The sequence below is a fragment of the Acipenser ruthenus genome, chromosome 33 (assembly GCF_902713425.1).
Source record: "Acipenser ruthenus chromosome 33, fAciRut3.2 maternal haplotype, whole genome shotgun sequence".
In the NCBI taxonomy this organism is placed as follows: Eukaryota; Metazoa; Chordata; class Actinopteri; order Acipenseriformes; family Acipenseridae; genus Acipenser; species Acipenser ruthenus.
Window position 1 is genome coordinate 10,902,993 of NC_081221.1, and position 22,844 is coordinate 10,925,836.

Here is a 22,844-nt window from a genome sequence, read left to right on the forward strand (position 1 = left end):
TAATAAGGGCACACCCACAATGGTGCCAAGGTGAGCAGCCTTCTTCTAACCCACCAAGCTACTTATTTTGTGTTGTTCTCATTCATTCATTCTTTTCTCACTGTTGTCACTAACTGGCAAAGTTATTTAATTTGAAGGGTTGCTAGTGGTACAAGTGTTAGAACATCTTTGATCGCTCCTGTGATCTCTCTGCTCTGTGTGTCAGAAAGTGTCTATGAAATCCTAATATAAGGCACATTTCTAGCTTGCTACCTTACTTGACTATTAAAAGTGACAGTTTGGTATTTTTTCTGTCTCCATGTGACTGTATAACTAAAACATTGTATTACTGGTACTGCATAAACTCTAACAGTCAGGATGGTTGAGAAGTAATCATGATACTTGTACCCTAATTTTACCTCTAAGCGTAATTTTTATTAAAAAAAACAACATTTTGCTGTTTCGGGGATAAAACATTCAAAGCTTGTCTGGGGAGGTGCTTTTTTAGGCAGGACTATAAAAGGGTTTTTTTGTGGTGTTTGTGATGAATGGACATTTCAGCCTGTTGAAAAGACAAGAACATCATACAGTTTAAAGGTGAATGTCTTACCATTCAACTAAAGAGCAAACTATGTAGTGGAGAGGTAAGTATGTGTCTTATGTTGGTGTCAGTATTAACATCAGCTGCTAAGAGGAGATCCATTAGAAGCTGCCAATCTTGAATACTCATAGCTGAGGGCTGAAGAGGATAGTCATGTCCTCCTGAGTCTGATACAGCAGTGAAATTACATTCAAATTTGGAAGAAAATAACCTGACCAGGCAACTTAAATTAGTGTTCAAGTCAGTTTCTTTCTCTTATATAAATAGCAAGTCTGATAAATGTGAAACCCTTTTCTGTACATCAGCCTTTTGTTGACTGTCACCCACAAGCAAACTCACCCATTGTATGCAGGCATTCTGCTTTGTGTTCTTTGACAAGCTAGAATAAGGCAGGCCTGTACTTAGCAGCCAACCCTGAACTTCCTTCCTGAGGTCTGCACAATTGACAATCTTCCATCACATTTCTTTTTTAACCTTGCATCCTATTACCTTGGTGTAATTTACCATGCTGCATTCAAGCATTTCTTGGTATAGTTTGTGGACTTGTCAGCTCTTGTTATCTAAAACGCTTTGTGATACTTTAGATCTATGAATGTAACAAAACAGATTTTGAATTGTGCTACCTTTTGAACAATATCAAACAGCTAGATACAGGTGAACACTGAGTTAGTTCCTGAGCGTTTAGGCTGATTTGAGTTTTGTCCTATAATCTCTGTTTTTCAATCCAGAAACTGAAGAATCCAGTGGATGCAACGATCTCCTGACTGTCCTCAGGGGAATCATTAGCAACTGCAAAGCCACATGCAGTGTATGGTTTTCTACAGGGGAATTTTGCACCATTTAATGACCCAATAAATAGATTTTTGGCCTGATATTTGATTTGATCCCTCCTTTAACCCAGTTTAACATGGCCAATTTCAATTTCACCAATTGTAATTAGACATTTTATTTCCATTCCTTATTCTTAATGTTCCACAATCTTCGTTTTTTATCTTAACAAAATTTTGTGAAATAAAATTCTCAATATACACACTTTACAGTACATGTGGAACATGATGCATAGCAGTTCTGGTTTCTGATTAAGTTTGATGTCCCCGGCAAATTTTGCCATGTATGATGAAGCAGAATCTGTGCAAGTCAAAGCCACCATTTTCCCAAGTTAGCTGGTACTTTGTGAACGTTTGGGCAAGCGCTATGCTGACAGAGCAAGTATCTGCAGAAAGTATGAACGTGACATCAGCATATGAGAACCAAGGCACCGGGAGTCATCAAGAATCACACTGGGCATTTCAATCAATGAGTTTCATAAGTTTATCAACTAAAGTATCATCATTGTTTGTCAAATATGTACGAGTATGATTGTCAGCGTTAGGCAGTGTGCTGATTGCAATGGGATGTTGCACAAAGCCCCCAGATCCCACTGCAATAAACTGACTACTGCAAAGCAGAGCTCTGACAAACTCATTAAGACAGTCATTCTACACTGTCTTTTATTAAAGCGGGTGTAAAAGCTGCAGAAATACATTGCTTGTCTCTCAGTTCACTTTCTTCTTTTAGTTTAATGTGTTGCTTACTTTCAATAGTCCTCATCCTCTGCCTCATCTGGCCCACTTCTGCTGTTTGGCTTTTGAATATTCATAAACTGATTTACATTTTCTACCCAATCCTTATCCACTCAAAATATGATATTTTCATGTATTTCAATTAAGTTTTTGATTAAGCTAGTTTCTACACCCAGCACTTGGCCATTGGCCAACAGAATCAGGTGATAATGTGTTTGTGAAACAACAGAGGACCAATCACGTGCGACATTTGAATGTTATTTGATCCTCTGACGTCTAAACGTACCTGCTGTATCCTAGGTCAGTGTAGGGCTGCTTATTACAATTTCAGAGTCAAAATAAAACAGCATTTTTAATCCAAATATTGTGTATTTCCCAGAAAATAGTACCGGGAAAATACTGAATTGTAGACTAAAAATCAGACTCCACTATTTCAAAACGGATCGGGACGGCATTTCATATGCTCCGTGTCCGTGTGACGGAGAATTTTTTTTGTCCAAATTTGTGAAAATCCGTGCGGTAGTTTTTAAGTTACAGAATCGCAAAAACATTAGTTTTGACAAATTAGTTTTGCACTAAAATAACTCAAAAACAGCTGTGTGTTTAAACATCATATCTGGCAGGTGGATTGTACTCATTGACTAAGAGTGCCGTTTTTCGTGCATGCACAGTTTATTATTATGTTTTGCTAACTCAAAAGTTACACATGAGTAGTCGGGCTCCACCACCCATTAGTGGGGATTCGTCAGTTTAATCATTCTCTGTGGGCAATTTAATTTGACTTCCTTATAGCAATTATGTTTTGTGGTTCTTGGTGATCCTGACTTTATCCATTTTATTTCTTACGACTTATTTAAAAAAAATAATAATAAATGCCTCCGACCTTAACGCAGTCTGAAGCTGAACCCCTGGTGCAGTACCATGATGAGTTGATGTAGCAACGAATCAAATTGTACCTCGTTTAAATATTTACAGCCAAGATATTAGTCAGTATATATTTAGTTTATATGTAATATATACACTTTAAAACATTAAATATTTTGTGTACGATAACATATTACAAATAATATAATGTGCATGATAATTAATATTATCAAATGTACTATATTATATTTTTTTGTGTAGGGCTTGTTTACAAACAATTATGGATTTGCAGCATTTGACTGATCATTTATGTTCAGAACCCTCCTTCTGTGATGCACAATACATACAGTATAGTTGTGAATACACTAGGCTAGCTGTATTTGAACAAAAAAAAGTAAAGGCAGCGCTTAAAAGTATTTTTCTATTTTTTTTGTATGTCATTTACCCCAGCGTTTTGTTTACATGTTGAAATCCCAAGTTACAAGTATTTGGGAGATCCTGTTCATATATGTAACATAGGCTACATGAGCCAGTGTCTTTATAGGCATCTAGTGACACTTTAGAAAAGTAACACATTAATCCTGGGTGAATGTTTACTATATTCTTCTATATTTCTATAGCCTTTTGCATACCTTATCAGATAGCAGACATGCTTGGGTTATCTACGGTAGCTTCAGGCACACAGACTTCTTCTCTGTCACTCTAATGTGAAGTAAAACAGCCATCTACCTGAAGCATGGGTTATAACTGCCACGTGTAAGCTCAGTTTCAGCTCAAGCAAGCTTTACTAAAGAATGCTTTCATTTTTTGTATAATGGTAACATTTGACAAGAATCACTTGAATAGTCATTTATATTTTCAAAATTGACTTGTGAATTAAAACAAGCATTTTAAATATAACAATATACAAAAAAAGGAGTAGGACACCTTTAACAATATTTAATTTAAGGGATAATAACATTGTTGTGGCGTGTCATGAGGCTATAATGGAACTCCCAAGTCACTGGCGGTTCAGGGTATTATTTGAAGAAAGGAGTCCCATTATTACAAAGGAACACACATAGCAATACCATTATCACTATTATATTACAACTTTTTAGTTATATATTTATTTACCTTAGTTTGTCTGAAGTAATCATTGTAGTTCAATGAAAGAGTTCATTTTTGAGAGCAGGGCTTGAGAGTCTGTGTGAAGCGTTTCATCAGTAGACAGTGGTTTTAGAGCAGGTGTCATTAATCTCGTAGTCATGCTTTATTTGCCGCCCTGTTATTGAGTCACAACAGAATGGCTGGCCTTCATAGAAAGCAATTTGGATTTTAATACATATTTTTGTCATGAAAACAGCTCTCTTATTTGTTGCACAGTAAGAAATGTGTATTCTAGAATTATTGTTGTGAAAACAACAACTGGAATATCATTAGACTTTGTTTATCAGTCGCTCATGAGCACAGATTCACACTCTGGGGTAAATTCAATGGATTAAATTCAAGGAGGGCTCTGCCAGGTATTTTACATAATAACATACACTAAAGAGACGTGTCTAACATTTTTACTAGTGGAAGCAAAAATAAATAAATAAATAAATAAATAGTTTTTTCAAAACGATAATAATAAGGTAGTCCCTGAATGTGCCCTGGTAGAGGCACGACCATGTGCTGTGCAGTCTAGGGGGAGCAGGTTTGTGTCCTGGTGTGTCCTGGATTCAGCAGGGAGTGGTGCATTAATTGTGGCACTAAGCGGTTTAGGCAGGGGCTCCTCAGCATGCTACAGTGGATCCAATAAGCAGAAAATCAAGCAGACAGCTGCAACTCTGGCCATGGTGCTCCAGAGGCCGGTAGCTTGCTGCCTTCCACTCTTGAGCTCCTGGGTGTAAAAGAGGCATTTGGCTTGGTCATGGCAACTGAAGGACACCCAAGCGCCTTTGCGAATTGCATACTTGCCAACATTTGGAAACTGTTCAGCTGGACGCTTGTCTCTGGGGTGGGGGGTGGGGTATCATGCTCATGGGAGGAGTCATGTGCCAAAAACACTCATTATTATATAATAGACGCATCCCCCCAACTCAGCACGACACGACCATCATGACAGTAAAAATAGACATAATGAAGTGTTCTTACCTTTGTGTAAGTTAGTGATCAACAGATGTGTCAGCCGCACGAAGAGCACAGCTTGTGATTTTCACTAACTCTACTGTGCAGAATAAATTATTTTTTTTCTATGGGTAAATATTGGGACTTTCTTCCTATGCATCGGGACGCGGGACATTTGCTAGGAAATCGGGACTGTCCCGAACATATAGGGACTGTTGGCATGTATGGCGTCAGGGAGCATAACTGGAAATTCAAAATGTGGTGAAAAAAAATAGTGGGTTTGTAACAGGGCGAGCAGCCCTGTACAGTATTTGTTTGTTTTATTTTAGAACGGGGTCCCCCTCCGTCCGTGTTATTTTGTGTTTGTTTGTTTGTATGTTTATTTATTGTGTTTTAGGACGGCGAAGCGCCGTCCGTTTCATGTACTGTTTTGAGACCGGCGAAAAGCCGGTCTTTTATATTGTGTAGTCAGTGGGGATCGGGTTAAAACCCCTTCCCTAAATACCCTCGTGGGAATGTGGCTGGAGCCTTAAGGAAATTATTGTATCAACTTAGGTAATTAAGGTTCCAGCCACAGACTATAAAAGACGCTCTCCAGGTTCTTTAAGGGGGAGTGTTAGAGGACAGACGTAAGTCTGACTAAAAATAGAAGGAACGATTGCTACTTACTGTGAACCCTGAAGGTACTCGTATCCGTGATTTTGTTTCTATTTGTTTGGCCAACGTGCCCTTTTGTTTGTAGAAGTGTTTTTTTGTTCAAGCCTTTTATTTATTTTTGTTGTTTAATAAAAACGGCAGCCGCCATATTCCTTTTGAAAACTGCAGTGCCTGTGTGTTTTTAGTTCCTGCACTCTGGCCTGACGTCACCACTCGTCATTCCTGTCACAGGGTTAAATAAATTTTGAAACAAATAATTTTATAATATACATTATGTCTTGGTTATGCAGACCTCATAAGTAAACTCTATAAAAATGCAATTCTCCAGTATTTTTAAAAAATATATATGGTCACGCTTTATTTAAAGGGCCATTTTTTTGTTTATTAACTGTTAACAAACAGCTAATAAACATGTTAATGTACAGTATTTATTTTCTGTTAACTGTTAGTTAATAATATATAACAGGCCAGCTAAAACTGCAAACACCACAGCCCTATGGATGATCAATACTCAGTCGATCATATGCTTCAAATCGGTTCAAATTGTTATTGTAGTAATGGTTATCAAATTAAATCAGGTTTTTATTAACCCCAACCCTAACCCTAACACTAACCATTAGCTAAAAATTAATAATGTTTGTTAACAGTTAATAAACTAAAAAAAAAAAAAAAAAACGGCCCTCCAAATAAAGCGTGACCAAATATATAATATAATAATAATCCTTAGAGTGACAGTGCCTCATTCTAGTGAAATGCAGACTTATTGAACTGTATTTGTTGATGGATTTATTGAACTGTATTTAAAAGCAAACCAAGAAAAAAACAAACAATGCCCACTCTTACATTTTGTGAATATTTTCGGAGATAAAATGGACCTTAAACAAAAAGTCTGCATTACAATATGGTAGATGCCCTTTCCAGTCTAGACTGCTGATGTTCTGCAGTGTTCTACGTTTCATTTACTTGATATTTTTAAGCCTAATGTAACATTCAAAATTCTATTACTTAAGCAACAACATCCAATACAGTGGAATTCACCTGCTAGATAACTGGCCATGGCAACAGTTAGGGCACTTAATGGGGACACTTAATGGGGCACTTAATGGGGACTCCATATTGAGAACACAGCAAGTTCAGTTCGCAGTTTGGACCCCCTTACTACAACCATGTGCTGCCTTCCAGGAGCCTCTGTCAAGCACATTACTGAGAACGTGGACAGGCTCTTAGAACAAACAGGAGACGACCTGGTAGTAGTCGTCCACATCGGTACAAACAACATTGGAAGAGACAGACCAAGATCCCTGCAAAACAAATTCAGAGAGCTAGGAAGGAAATTAAAAGACAGGACCAAAACTGTGGTATTTTCTGGGATACTGCTGGCACCTTGCAAAGGAACATATGGACAGCTGGAAATACAAAATCAAAATGCATGGCTGAAATCGTGGTGCACACAGGAAGGCTTCACCTTTCTTGAACATTGGAGCACATTCTACAACAAGGACTATCTATATAGGTGGGATGGACTGCACTTAAAAAGAAAGGGAACCAATCTACTCAGAGAAAGGATCCTTGAGGAGGTCCAGAAGCATTTAAACTAGAAAGGAAGGGGGGAGAAAACAAAAAAACAGAAGGGAGACCACATCAAAACAAGGGCAACAACTCAGGTAAGACAACTATTAAATGTATTTATCTTAATGCTAGAAGTCTCAGAAACAAAATGTTAGAACTTGAAGCTACTGCACCAACTAACTACGATGCGATAGGTGTTACAGAAACTTGGTTGTCTGAGAGTGATGGAGACGAATATAATATTAGTGGGTACACACTGTACAGGAAAGACAGGCAGGACAGAAGAGGCGGAGGGGTAGCGCTATACATAAGAAATAGTCTTGAAGCCCAGGTGTTAAATCAGGACAAAGAAAACAATGCAGAATCAATATGGGTCAGAATAACAGACAAAAATTCAAAGGGCATAATAATACTAGATTTCCATTACACGAGAGTAGATGTTAATACTTCATGCTGATTTGAACTCGGATCTCGCCAAGATAAGCACCAACTAAGACGTAGCTTTACAGTAAACTAATGTGATCCATATGTGTCTCCATCCATTTACGTTTCCTTCCATATGATGATGTAGATATCCTTCTGTCTGGTGTTAATGGCTGAAGTGTAATGCTGGCTCCAGGGATCAGCTTATTTTGCCTCCCTGGCGCATCAGCACATACAACGGCTGCGATGCTGGCTCCGGGGATCAACCAAAGTGCGGCCTCCCCAGCGCATCAGCATGACAACCGTCTGGATTGAGCTAAGTAGGGTACATCTCTGGGGTTTTCAAGTGGGCATGCTATAGACTGCCAAATTCAGATGCTGAGCAAAATAATCTGTTATACAATGACATTCGAAATGCGTGTAGAAAAAAAGAAGCCATACTAATGGGGGATTTCAACTTCCGCTGTATAAAATGGGAGAACCCGGTGGGGAGCACAATGGACGAAATTGAAAAGGTGGAAATGATAAATGACTGCTTCCTAACGCAATTTGTCAAGGCACCGACTATAGGGGAGGCATGCCTTGATTTAGTCTTTTCAAATAATGAAGACAGAATAACTAAAACAGAGGTCAGAGAGCCATTGGTAAACTCAGACCACAACATGGTCTCATTTGAAGTATTTTTTAAAACCCCCACATTAATGACTAAAGCTAAGGTTTACAATTTTAGAAAAGCAAACTATGAAGGTATGAAACAGAGACTAACATAAGTAGATTGGAGTAAAATAGCTAAAACATCCACAGAAAAAGGATGTTTTTTTTTTTTTAAATGTAGTACTAGAGGCGCAAACAATTACATCCCAAAAGTAGACAAATCTAAATCTAAAACAAATGGCCAAACTGGTTTAATAGATCAATTTAAAAAAATATTCAGCGAAAAAAGGCACTTTTCAGAGCGTTTAAAAGGGAACAAAAACAAAAGTACACAGAAAGAGTACATGGAACTGCAAACGCAAGTCAAAAAGGAAGTTAGAAAGGCCAAGAGAGAGATATAAATCTAAATTGCTAAGGGGGCTAAAACCAATTCCAAAATGTTTTTCCAATATTATAACAGCAAGAAAACATTCAAAGAGGAGGTTAAATGTCTAAGAGACACAAATGGCAAAATCATAGATGAAGAAAAAAAAATAGCAAATATATTAAATGATTACTTTTTACAAAGGAGGACACGGACAACATGCCCCACATGTCGGCCTGTTCCTATCCAATTTTAAATAACTTTAGCATAACAGAGGCAGAAGTGCAAAAGGGACTAGGAGCTCTTAAAATAAACAAATCCCCTGGGCCGGATGAGATTCTCCCAATAGTACTCAAAGAAATGAAAGAAGTTATTTACAAACCGCTAACCAAGATCATGCAACATTCTCTTGACACAGGGGTTGTACCGACAGACTGGAAAATTGCAAACGTAATACCGATCCACAAAAAGGGAGACAAACCAGGTAACTACAGACCAATAAGCCTGACTTCTATTATATGTAAACTTGTGGAAACTATAATAAGATCTAAAATGGAAAATTACCTATATGGTAACAATATCCTGGGAGACAGTCAGCATGGTTTTAGGAAAGGGAGATCGTGTCTAACTAACCTGCTTGACTTTTTTGAGGATGTAACATTGACAATGGATAATTGCAAAGCATAAGACATGGTTTATTTAGATTTCCAGAAAGCTTTTGACAAAGTTCCGCATAAAAGATTAATTCTCAAACTAAACGCAGTAGGGATTCAAGGAAATGCATGTACATGGATTAGGGCATGGTAGAAACAGAAAGTATTGATTGGAGGAGAAGCCTCAGAATGGAGCGAGGTAACCAGTGGTGTAACACAGGGATCAGTATTAGGTCCTCTGCTATTCCTAATCTACAGTAATGATTTAGATTCTGGTATAGTAAGCAAACTCATTAAATTTGCAGACGACACAAAAATAGGAGGAGTGGCAAACACTGTTGCAACAGCAAAGGTCATTCAAAATGATCTAGACAGCATTCAGAACTGGGCAGACACATGGCAAATGACATTTAATAGAGAAAAGTGTAAAGTACTGCACGCAGGCAATAAAAATGTGCATTATAAATATCATATGGGAGGTACTGAAATTGAAGAAGGGAACTATTGTTACACCGCCATAACATGTCTTCTGATCTTATAACTTTGAAGTGTTTTTATTTATTTTGTATTATTATTATTATTAGTAACAGAAAAAGCTAGGGAAACGGGGTTGGAGGTGTATTGCATTTTGATTTTGCTAGGAGTAAGACTGTCAAAGTAAAGTAACTTTAAAACATTGTTCTGTCTTTGTAATACAGTACACCCTCGCTATAACTAACCTGTTGGTGTCCAAGCCTTTTGTTCGTTATATTGAGCGGTTCATTAAAGTGAAACGACAATCAAAATGAATGACAAACTGTTGGGAGTAAATTAATGAGATGATATTGTGAATAAAAGTAGAATTACGTGTACCTGTTCGTTTCATGTATGCGGTATTCTGCCTTTGCTTTATCCAATTTGTTAAATAATTAAAATGCAGTACAAAAAGCGCACCAAATCTTAATCCAACATGCAAGAATCCCAAAATGATCTTTTATTCCAAATCAACCTGACATGAAAAGTTAATCACAGCCTTGTTTTTTTTTTGTTGTTGTGTTTTTTTCCTTTAATCGATTTTGCTTTGCTTTTTGACAACCTATATTCACGCGAGATATGCCCATGTTACTCCTTTTTTCAAAACGATAGTTTCCAGCTTTGTTGCAACATAACATGATTTTTGTTTCGGAGCAGTTACACAGCACACGCTTCTTATTAAGACAAACGCGTAGACTTCACTACAGAGGTGGCATCCTGTGCGTACAGACCGGGATGTTGACAGTGTTTGTTTATATTATCTTTTTTGGTTTTATTACTTTGGGGTCCAGGGGCCAGGTTCGTGATTATGAAGGGCATTATAGCGAGGGTGTACTGTATATTGTATTGCATATATCCAATAAACACAAATTTGGTTTACATTACTAGTTACTGTATTTTATCATGCATTCTAGTCACATGCAATGACACCTCATTGATCCATGGAATTCACATATCCGTGGACCTATGTTTCCCCAAGCACACGGTAAACCACTGTGTATATATATATATATATATATATATATATATATATATATATATATATATATATATATATATATATATATAGTCTTTCTTATTTCATCCTATTTATTCTTATTTATTTAAAAATAGGACTAAATTACAGACTGGAGTTAATGCTTGGTCCCTTAGTTTTTATATTGTAAAAGAAATGAAAAGGTTAAAGATCTGGAGACAGAATAATAGCTATTTTTGAATCATTTACACAGAAACAGAACAGTAAGGTTTGCTGCACATGGTTTTGGAATCAAGCTTCTGGTTACATGTCATGCCTGCCGGGGAAACCATGACAATGGATCAAAGCAGATGAAATATTGCATTGACCTACACATTGACCAGCGGCTGTATTGGATGCTGGGGATATGAAATATGCTGCACAGACAGTTTTCCGTTGACTATATATTTTGATAGTTAAAAGAGTACATCACCGTTTGCGGAAAGAATTGATTAACAAATATTATACAGTGTGAAAATGCTGTGGTTAAGCTTAAAAATCTGCAGCTTCTTAGCTTTAGTACCACCTTAACTGTGTTTGAAGTCAGCTATGTCAGCTAGTTTCTTTCTTTCTTAATTTGGGATGACCAGATTTAACCTTTATAATTGTATCTATTAAATTAATAACAAGTAACACACAAGTGATATAATATAGGTTTAAAAATACAAACATTCCAATGGTTGTTGGTGCTTAATGATCATTAGTTTACCCACACAGCATTACTGTACTGACTCAAGACAAAAAAATGAAACATTTATTGATTTTTATAACCTGACAGAGAAAGTAAGTGGCTACATCTTGGGCATGATAATATAAATTCTATTTTTTATCCAAAGTAAGACTAAATCTGACGTTGCTTTTTTGTTACTGTGGAAGGGTGGTGGGCAATTTACTGACACACACAGGAGACAGTTTTATTTGAAAACACCGCACTTTTGCCCAGTTTTATTATTGTAGCTGTTTTGTCTTTTAGCCCACAGAGGGTGCTGTTGTCCGTGGCCTGGGTACCGACAACGGTACACAAGATCACAGGAATACCAATACTGGTAAACAGTAGAAACACTCGCGCACTCACAGGTGCTCAAAATAATAATGAAAACAAAAGGCGAAATGAAAAAGGAGTCTGGCGTCTTCTGCCAGCGTCACTGTATATTTCTGAACATGGCCAACCGAATGCACAACCAAGCGCAGTTCTTATGGGCCGAGCAATCTCCCAAGGCCCGCCTCTCAGCCACTCATTGAGAGGGAAAGCCAACACACCCTCTTCCCCACCTCTCCGTGTCATCGCCATGACTGACAGGCGGATCTTACGAGACTGCTTCCCTATACCTGCAGTACCACGCATGTGCCAGATAGTCAGTCCAGATCTCCCCCGTTACAGTTACATTTAGGTTTTATGTGATTGTCACCATTTCTCTCATCAGAGTTAGCTTGAGTTACTGTTTAAAACGTGATACAGTGCCACATTATTTGAAACAACACCATATGGTGTACAGCCAGGGTGTTTAAGTAATGCACCACCTGGCAGCCCTCGGGGTATTTTTCACAAAAAAAAGAGTGTTCAGGGCAACTGACCAGTAACCCTCGGTGCACCCCAGTATGATGCACCGCATCAATAGGGTTGGTCAACTGGCCCCATAATTCCGGGACACTAAAACAGCTCCAGCTTTTCAACTCACCTCGCTAACCGCAAATTAACTGATTTTATTGAGCATGTAAAGTGAGTGTGAATTGTGTGAATGTAATTGTTTTGCTAACTAGTTTCTAAAAGTACACACCTGTCTGTGGGCGGGAATTATTTCCTGTGAGGATCGTTTCCATCAATCAGACCTATGCAGCATGCTGATTTGCTGTATTTGTTTGATTCGACTGTATGAAGCAGGAAGAAATATTAATAAAAGAGAAAGAGTGAGAAATTCTCTATAGCGATGGAATTGCACTTGATAGCTATTGTTTACCATATAAAATTTCAAACAAATACGATTTTAATACATGCTATGATGCTCTCCCGATAGAATCGCTACCACAATTAACAATTAAATACATTTATTGAAGCCGCTCACGCAATTCACACTCACTTTACTTGTTGATTTAAAATAGATTAATTTGTGAGTTAAAAAACATGAGCTGTCTTAAAGAGTCCCGGAATTATGGGGCCAGTTGGCAAGCCTATGCATCAACCAAAGGGGGAAGTTTTCCACGGAATTCACTGTACGCCTACTGAACATCTCACCTATAGTGGTGTCGTATTTACTGAAAGAGTCTGCTTTCTGACACAAGCATTAACATGGTCCCGATCCAATACCATCTGTGCCACTAGAAGTTATCCAACACTCCCCCAGTGCATATTTTACCACCAATAGACACCTCACCACAAATAACATGTTGTAAAGATGAAAGGTCTCCAGCAGTCAGTCTGAGACTCTCAGCTGTGGGATGGAGAGTGGTGCTCTTACTGTTCCATACATGAAGCCTTTAGAACATGAAGCTTCAATGCTTAATATTTCCCTAATTAGTGCTAAAGCCACAGGACAGCCCTGTCTCATTAAATAGCTAGATCCTAATAAGAATATCTGACAGGACCTCAGCTCTCTGTGTTCAGTACCCGGCAAACTTCAGTAATTCTATTTACAGATTTATGAACAGAAGCGTATGCTGCATGCTGGTATCTTCTGGGTATACAGTATGTGCCAGTACAAACTGTTGCTGGAGTTGATATACGGATGCCCAGAGATATGTGACATATTGATACATGTCTTTATGGATAATTGAGAAAGTTTAAGATACATAAAACTAAAATGTCACATTGAGAAGCACACATTAGAAAGCCAAGAATTGAAGATGCAATTGTCAAATGCATGCCCCAAAACATTTAGTAATACATGTATAAATGAGGTAGTCCTATGTGTTAACGATGTCATTAGAAGTTATTAGAAACAACTGGGGCAACCTTGGCCCCCATCGGTTTTACAGTTGTGCCTATTTGCTTTGTGCTGGGCAAGGTTGTCCCAATGGTTTCTTGAAACTTGGCTTGTGTTTTTGATATCTCCACTTTATATGGCTGGGCACTTTTCATAACTTGGCATTCTTTCACATTTCCAATGTGTTTTTTGTTTCAGATTTGATATACAGTAACATTTCACTATTTAAATAAGCCGCTTTCCTTTTTTGGACCCTGGACTAAAGCATTTCGGAATGCCACATAGGCTGGTCTGTTTCTTTGCTATCAGTCTGTGTTATTTGATCTGGTTATTATATTGTATTGATCTCAATGCGGACAAAAAAAAAAAAAAAAAAATCCCAATCCGCATATGAGAACTGGCCAATGATTTGTATTTGAAGCCCTGCTTATAAAGTACAATTTCAGTCATTAAAACTAAAAAAAAAAAAAAAAAATAAAAAAAAAACCTCTAATGTGATCAATAGACACTGTGGGCTTTCAATTATGGTTATAAAATGGCTCGGATGAATTAAACGCTGGGATTGGATGAACAAGATCACATGACCATTCAGTAAGAATTGTCTTATTGTCACAGCTAGGGGCAAATCACCTCGGGGTCAACAGCTTAAAAAAACTTCTCTCCACTATGCTGGAAGTTAAGGACTTCAGGCCAAATAGATAGTCAGCATTTTTATATTTCTTTTATAGTCAAACACTAACAGAAATGAAATAGAATTGTAAAACATTTAAATGATAATCAATTGTCGTGGATTTATTTTCTTTAACATCTCAAAATAGTGTAAAGCCCCGGGCTTAGTATCAAATTCCGTTGGACTACAAGATCTAAAATCGGGGTGGAGATCGGTTGTGTTGGCTCTTAACAACAGCAACACAAAAAAAAACCTAGGTTCATATTTTCAAGAATATGGTATAAAATACATTATAGTAATTGCAGACATCAGTGTGCATTATAATGTAGTGAGCAGCTTTGTTTAGGTTGACTGATTCAAACTGCACAAAACCTTGAATATCTTGGAAAAAAAAAAACACATTTACTCAGCAGTAATAAGTTTTTCTAGCAAATTTGTAGCTTCTAAGGATAAAGTATAGAAACTATTTTGCACTGGCAGAAGCATATATTACATACAACTTAATTTAAAGTTTAAAATGTTATAGTTTTTTTTGTTTTCTTTTTATAAAATAAATAGAGATATTTTATAAGCACAATAAATACCCCACTCCAGGGTGTACAGTAAGACATATCTCACTGCATATCTGAGTGGTTGAAGGCACTTGACCTGTGGTTTTGTGACTCGCAACGCACTTTTTTTCTACACGCCTTCTGAACGTTGTCTTTGACAGGCAGTCTGCTTGGCTGCTGTCCTATACATTCAATCTATCTTTTTAAATTTAGTATAGCAAATATATTTTTAAAAAATCGAGAATAGTGTTTGCACTGGATGCATGCTGATTACTTTCAGCAACTTTATTTTAGCATATCATTATAACAACAGACACTGTGCTCTCTTCTCTAACAAAGCCAGGAGACTTTGAATAAACTTTTTGAACACACTGTGAACAACTTACTGAACAAACTTCACAATCAGCATTAACACTTGTAGGCTGCTAGATATTTTGAATTACTATTTTAATTCTGCTAATACATTTTAGGACCTAACGGTAACTTAAATACTGAAGCTTACACAATTACACAAACCTGCACTCAAATCCTCTTCAGGTGGACTCAGTACGGTTAGTTTCCAGGTGGACTTTGTTGTTCACACTTCACTCCAAACGTACCAAACCATGCAGAGTGCAGACCAAACCCTCTAAACCAGTGGTTCCCAACCCTGGTCCTCGGGGACCCACTATGTCTGCTGATTTTCATTCCAACTGAGCTCTCACTTACTTAACTAGACCCTTAATTGAACTGATAATTTGCTCAATTAGACCTTTTTAATTGTTTTCAGCTCTTAAACAGTTGCAGATTTCAAGTTAGCTGTAACATTTTATAAGTAACCCTTGAGACACCCGTCTCTTAGAGGGGGGAGGCGGTGGAGTAGAACTCAGAGAATAGGTTAGAACGCAAACTTGGGGGTTGGAATAGAGGCTTATAGGATCTCCCTGTTAACCAATCAATTTCCCTACAACTGCTATCATAAGGATGCATGTGCATGGCAAGCAATCTAATCCCAGAATGATTTCTGTTTATCCTTTTTAAACCCTTCGTGAATATTGTTATCTCGGCTGCATGTGTTTTCTAGCATATTTCCTGGGGGTAAAATATTATTCCACAGTGTACAGCTCGAGCACAGTATTGTGTATAGGATAGATAAGCCTCCTGAATGACAACATGTAGGTCACGCTTTACATTTCTCCATATACCTGGAGAACTGCTTATCCAATTGTGATGAAACTTGGTATTAACTTTATTTTAAGGGTATTATATTCTGGGGATATATTGTGGTCTGTACATCCATCTAACTGTATGTCACACTTACATTGTACATTAGTGTGCAAATGTATTACACCACCTCAAGATTTGTCATTTATATCGTTTATATACCTGCCTGCATGAAATCCTCTGGGTGTGAGCATTTCAATTTGCCTTCAGTAATCATTTTATTTTATAAAACAAACAAACAAATAAAGTCAACTGCACTTAACTGTATATATTGATTTTTCCCTTATCAACAATGTAAAGTTGAATGGTGAAACCTGAAAAAAACTGATAATGGAAATGTGCTATAGTTTCCACCAGCAGCATCTGAGACACATCACACAGTTATTTTTAGATCTCATTGAAACCAGGCTGCATCATGTTATTGTGCATGTTTAAACCATGACCAATGTGAGCAATCCTTTTTTTATTCAACATTTCAACATTAATCAATTGATTATTGTAAATCAGTAAATGGTATAGTATATTCTTGAAATGTTTGTGTGTGTGTGTGTGTGTGTGTACAATGTTTGTGTGTGTGTGTGTACAATATGTTGTTTGTGTGATCCTGCACCATTATACTTTTATTTCTTAGCAGAAATGTATTGCCTTTATTAGCCTTTATTAGCCGTAGGTTGTAGTGAATAAATAAATGAAAATAAAACGAAGGCCCCAGCAAAATTCACCTTCATGGTAGTTTACTTTGCTTCAAGATTGGAACTGACTGAGCAAGAGAGGTTTCTCCAGGACTCATGTCAAAACCAGTTAGGTTTTTGAAAACCGGACGGTATTCACATGTGTGTCTTTGTTATTATGGGATGCTGCCTTTCTATTCACTTGCTGACTTAATCAAATCACATTAAGTTGACACCTGCCTGTCAATTTTTGTTTATTTTCAAATAATTGGTACTGACTCATTGTTTTCCTTCGCCCTTTCTACACATGCAATAAAATGTGTTACAGTGATTTCATTTTTTGTTTTTCTATTATAATATATGTTTCCATAGAAACAGCTGACCCCAGGAGGTTACTGGCTGTGCCAAGTTGTCGACCCCTGTGGATTCTACATGGCTAACTTGGGTTTATTTTGTGTTTGTATAACTTATTACTACAGAGGTAGAGAGAAGCTCATATAAATACAGAATGCAGTATGAAATGTGTTTAAATGTAGTCAGTCCAAATGAAAAATGTTTAATAGTTTAAGTAAAGTGTAATTGACCTTCTTGCATTACTCCAAGATTAAATTTTGTTATTATACAGTTAAACTTTCACTCCATTCAGCCAAAGCGAACTGGCTTGTAATTATGCTGTAGGGCTTTCTGAATAAGGCTATGAATCACAATCCGCTGATTGGTACACTCTAAAACAATCATTGCAGTGTTGTGACACAGATTTGCATCAAAGTTTGGAAAGTATAATAACAGGGAGGAGGTCATGACTCCAAAGACATGCTGTAAACGCTCTCTCAATGAAATTTAATAAGAACAAAAAAAGTGAGGAATGGATTTAATCAATCAAAACAAAATTTCCATTAGCCCCCATGGCATTTACAGTAAAACATGCAGGGCTGTTTGGCTTGTTGTCTCTAACTAGGGACTAGCTTTCTTGGCTAATTAATTAACCTGGAAAGGGAATCTTGCTTAGACCAATTGTTCTATTATTGGGTTGTACTTATTTATTTATTTATTTATTTATTTATTTATTTATTTACTACAAGTCAGTTTCTTTGTATAATATAGGTGTTTTATGGCCACATTAGGGTTATCAAAGTAGCTAACTATAAGCTGAATAATCATAGAGACAGCCTAAGAGAAGAATGCTGTGTCAGTGAGGGCTACTAGGGTGTCTTGTCCAACACCATGGACTCTAACATATACATTTGTTGATTTTTTTTATTTTTTATTGAAGCTTACAATTATAACTACAAGTAATCAGAGATGAGGTGCTGATACTGTTTGTGTTACGGGATATAACACAAGGTCAGCAACCTACTTGAAGGGATACTTTAGTGAATTTAGACTATATTAATACTGTAGCTTAATTTAAATATGTTAAAAGGAGCAGGTCTGGAACCCCTATTCAAACTAATTGGCAGCTTGTTATGAGCATGGACACATGAAGTCTAGGGGCACAGCCATGGCTCACAGATTGCACTGCCATTGTTCAACCATCTACCTTTGGGCAGCAGCCAATTGTTTGACAGGTTGTGCTTCGATTAGAGAAAGAATAGGAACATCTTGTAGAGCTGAGACTGGCAGGATGAGAAGCAGATGGACCCCACTGAGAAATGGCCACTAAGGCATTGATGGCAGTGGTATAAAGGGAAGGGAGGTCGAAATGGAGAAATGATGAAATAGATACATTTTAATCCTGTGTGACTGTGACAGCATCTAATCCCTGGCTTCTTGGATGCATGCGCATGTTTGCAGACGAGAGCCAGGCACTCCGTCTGGAACTTGCTACATGGTGTGTGTGGTTGATATGCTGTGCTGTGCTGGTTAGGGATGCACAGCTGGATTGGCCGGAGATCCCTAACCAGCAGGTGGGCATGTCCTGGCGGAGCGCCTGACTATAAAAGAAAGCACTGACATGGTATCGGGGGAGAGCCACAACAAATCTGTCCGTGGCATGAAAATTAAAGAATGAAAATACACTTAACCTCTGAGTACTGCGTGTGGAACCGGGGTCAGTGTTTGATCAATCTTCCTGTAGAAACAGGGACTAGTTTCAGGGTTTCTAGTTCCCAACAATAGTCTAGGAGTGTCAGCAGGACCTCTCTATTCAGCGACAGCAGCGCGCACCATTTTTATAGATTACCTGCATGCCATTTTGTCAGCGGATTACCCATACCCCTATCACACTTTTGTTATCTCAACAATTTGAAATTTGTGTCAAATGTCACCTAGCAGCAGCAAAGCACTACTAGGAGGATCAACTGATGACCTTCATTCTCAGTGTCTATCCATTTACAGGTTATCTTCCGCCGAAGCTAAACAACAGATGTTACTTGGAGACAAGGCCCAGCCTGGATCATCTCCACCTAAAGTCTGGGCGCCTGACCAGAAGGGGTGGTTGCTGTAGTTCAGTGAGACAAGACAAGCTTCTTCCGTAACTTCTTCCGTAACTGCTTATCATCATCCTGTCCTGGGGAGCTGTTTTTTTATATCTGGCTACTGGATGCCTGGGTAGGCTATTACATTTTAGGTGGCTTTAAAAGACACAAGGAAGCCACAGCTCTTATAACCTCATTCAAATGTAAAGACAACAAGCCATATGAGATGAAAATCCAATTGTTTGTCCCTAAAAATAATATAAAACATTAAAAAAATAACCCCTGAATTAAAATAAAAACACCTTAAAACGGAGCCTCTAAAGACTGGTGATCCCTTATTAAATTATGTATTCCACTTACTTGAAATGAAGGTGTAAAATGATGGAAGAAGAGGCAGTGAGTTGGAGGAATGGGATTAATCTACTTTAATCACAAGTAAGGCATAGATGTAAGGGATTCAATCAAGCAGCTTATCTCGGCGCCAGCAAGAAGCGCCAGCAAACAGAAGCGCCTCAACAAAAGAGCCGGGAGTCTAGCTGTGGGAGTCCAGCAAGGGGAGGCCTGCGCTGAGACGCTGTTCAACTAGATCCAAACCTAATGGGGCTCTAGAAGAAGCTATCTACTACTCAGGTCTGTACCCTCCACCCTACTGCTCCTACTGTGCCTTTTGTCTTGCTTGTCCTGCTATGACTGTCTCTCACATCCCTGTTCTGTCCTCCCGTCCTCGTCCTCTGCCCTCCCTCCGCTGCTGCTCCTCCAACCCCTCTAACCTCATTTCTCTGCCTCTCCCTCCCTCCCGCACACTCTCTGGTGCACTCTGGAACTGTCACTCTTCTGCTAACAAAGCTGATTTCATATCTGCCTTTGCCTCCCACCTCTCGCTCGATTTCCTTGCTCTCACTGAAACCTGGCTGTCCCCTGATAACACTGTTACTCCTGCTGCCCTGTCCTCTCTCTACGTCCTGTCCCATACCCCGCGTCTCACTGGACGGGGAGGTGGGACGGGTCTTCTCCTCTCTCCCTCCTTACTCTTTTCTGTCCCCTCCGATCTCACCTCACTCTCTGTCAATACCTTTGAATTTCATGCAGTCCAACTAACCTCTCCCTGTCAACTCCTGCTCATTGTTCTGTACCGCCCCCCTGGGCCTCTCACTCACTTTCTGGATGAACTCGACTATCTATTCTCCTCCCTCCCCTCTCTGTCTACCCCGACTGTCCTGTTGGGTGACTTCAACATCCATCTCTCCAACCCCAGCCACTCTGCTGGATTCCTCCCTCTACTTCACTCCTTCGACTTCTGTCTCTCTCTGTCCCCTCCTACCCACAAAGCTGGCCGTCAACTGGACCTCACCTTCTCCAGGGCCTGCTGCCCCTCCACCCTCTCTGTCACCCCCCTGGACCTCTCTGATCACTATTTCATCTCTTTTTCTCTGTCTCTCCCCCCTCTCCCTGCTCCTCCTACTCCCACTGTCACCTCTCGCCGTAACCTCCGCTCTCTCTCCCCCTCTGTCATTGCCTCCACTGCTCTCTCTCACCTCCCTCCTATCGACTCCTTTTCACAACTCTCCATAGACTCTGCTACCTCCACCCTCTTCTCCTCACTCACCTCCTCCCTCGACTCCCTCTGTCCCCTCACCTCCCGACCTGCTCGCCCCTCCCCTCCCCATCCCTGGCTCTCCTCTGCACTCTGCTCGGCAAGAATCACACTGCGATCTGCTGAAAAGAAATGGAAGAGAACCAAACTCCCTGCTGCCCTAGACCTTTACCACACTCTGCTCTCCTCCTTCTCCTCTACTCTCTCCTCTGCTAAATGTGCTTATTTCCAATCTGTAATCCAAGCCTCCACTAACAACCGACGTAAACTATTCTCTACCTTCTCCTCCCTCCTAAACCCTCCCCCCTCCTCCTCCTTCCTCTATCTCCCCTGATGACTTTGCCTCCTTCTTCTCTTCTAAAATCTCAGATATCCGCAAACTCTTTAACACCTCTCCCTCCCCCGCACCCCCTCCTGCTCCAACCCCTACACCCACTACATCTCCTACTAACTCGCCCTCCTTCTCCACCTTCTTGCCCCTCTCAGACTCTGACCTCTCCTCCCTGCTCCAGGGTCACAAACCCACCACGTGTGCCTTGGACCCCCTCCCCACTCACCTCTTTCAAGCTGCTGCTCCTGCTCTACTCCCCTTCATCTCCTCCCTCCTCAACACCTCTCTACTTTCTGGTATCTTTCCCTCTGCCTTCAAAAAAGCCTCTATCACTCCCCTCCTCAAAAAACCTACCCTCAACCCCACCTCCCTCCAGAGCTACCGTCCTGTCTCCCTCCTACCATTCCTCTCCAAAACCCTCGCGCAGACTGTACACCGCCAGCTCTCTGCTTTCCTGTCCAACCACTCTCTGCTTGACCCTCTCCAATCTGGCTTCCGCTCTGCCCACTCCACTGAAACCGCCCTCCTGTCTGTCACCAACTCACTTAAGTGTGCCCGAGCTGCCTCTCTCTCCTCTGTCCTAATTCTCCTCGACCTCTCTGCTGCCTTTGACACTGTTGATCACTCTATTCTACTATCATCTCTTGCTGACCTGGGGATCTCTGGCACTGCTCTGGCCTGGTTCTCCTCCTACCTCTCCAACCGCACTTACCAGGTAACCTGGCGTGGAGCAACCTACACACCTCACCCTCTCTCAACAGGAGTCCCCCAAGGGTCAGTCTTGGGTCCTCTCCTGTTCTCTCTCTACACCCGCTCCCTGGGCCCCCTCATCGCATCCTATGGTTTCTCATACCATTTCTATGCTGATGATGCTCAGATTTTCCTCTCCTTCCCCACCTCTGACTCCACCATCTCCTCCCGTATCTCTACCTGTCTGTCTGCTATTTCCTCCTAGATGCACTCACATCACCTCAAACTCAACCTCTCTAAATCTGACCTCCTTTTCTTTCCCTCCTCCTCCCCCTCCTCTAATCTCTCTATCTCTGTTCCTCTGGAATCTACCACACTCTCTCCCTCCTCAGCTAAGAACCTCAGAGTCACCCTGGACCCCTGCCCACATCTCCACTCTGGCACGCACTTGCCGATTCTTCCTGAGCAACATCCGAAGAATCCGACCCTTCCTCACCAACTATGCTACCCAGCTCCTGGTCCAGGCCCTGGTACTCTCCCGCCTAGACTACTGCAACTCCCTCCTGGCTGGCCTCCCTGCGTCCGCCACCCGTCTGCTCCAGCTCATCCACAACTCTGCTGCCCACCTGGTGTTCTCTCTGCCTCGCTTCGCCCACGCTACTCCACTACTCCGCTCGCTCCACTGGCCCCCGATCACCACTCGCATCCAGTTCAAGACTCTTGTACTAGCCTACAGATGCCTTGACCAGACTGCACCCAGCTACCTCCAGACCCTCATCTCTCCCTACACCCCCACTCGACCTCTCCGCTCCGCCTGCACTAGAAGACTAGCTCTACCTCGCTACGCTCCC

The 22,844-nt window shown here is 40.0% G+C and overlaps 1 protein-coding gene across 1 annotated transcript in view; it reads right to left on the reverse strand.

Moving 5' to 3' along the window:
• The window catches only part of asic2 (acid-sensing (proton-gated) ion channel 2), a 287,152-nt gene that overhangs the window by 236,723 nt on the left and 27,585 nt on the right, over nt 1-22,844 (reverse strand). The gene's annotated exons all lie outside the window — the stretch shown is intronic.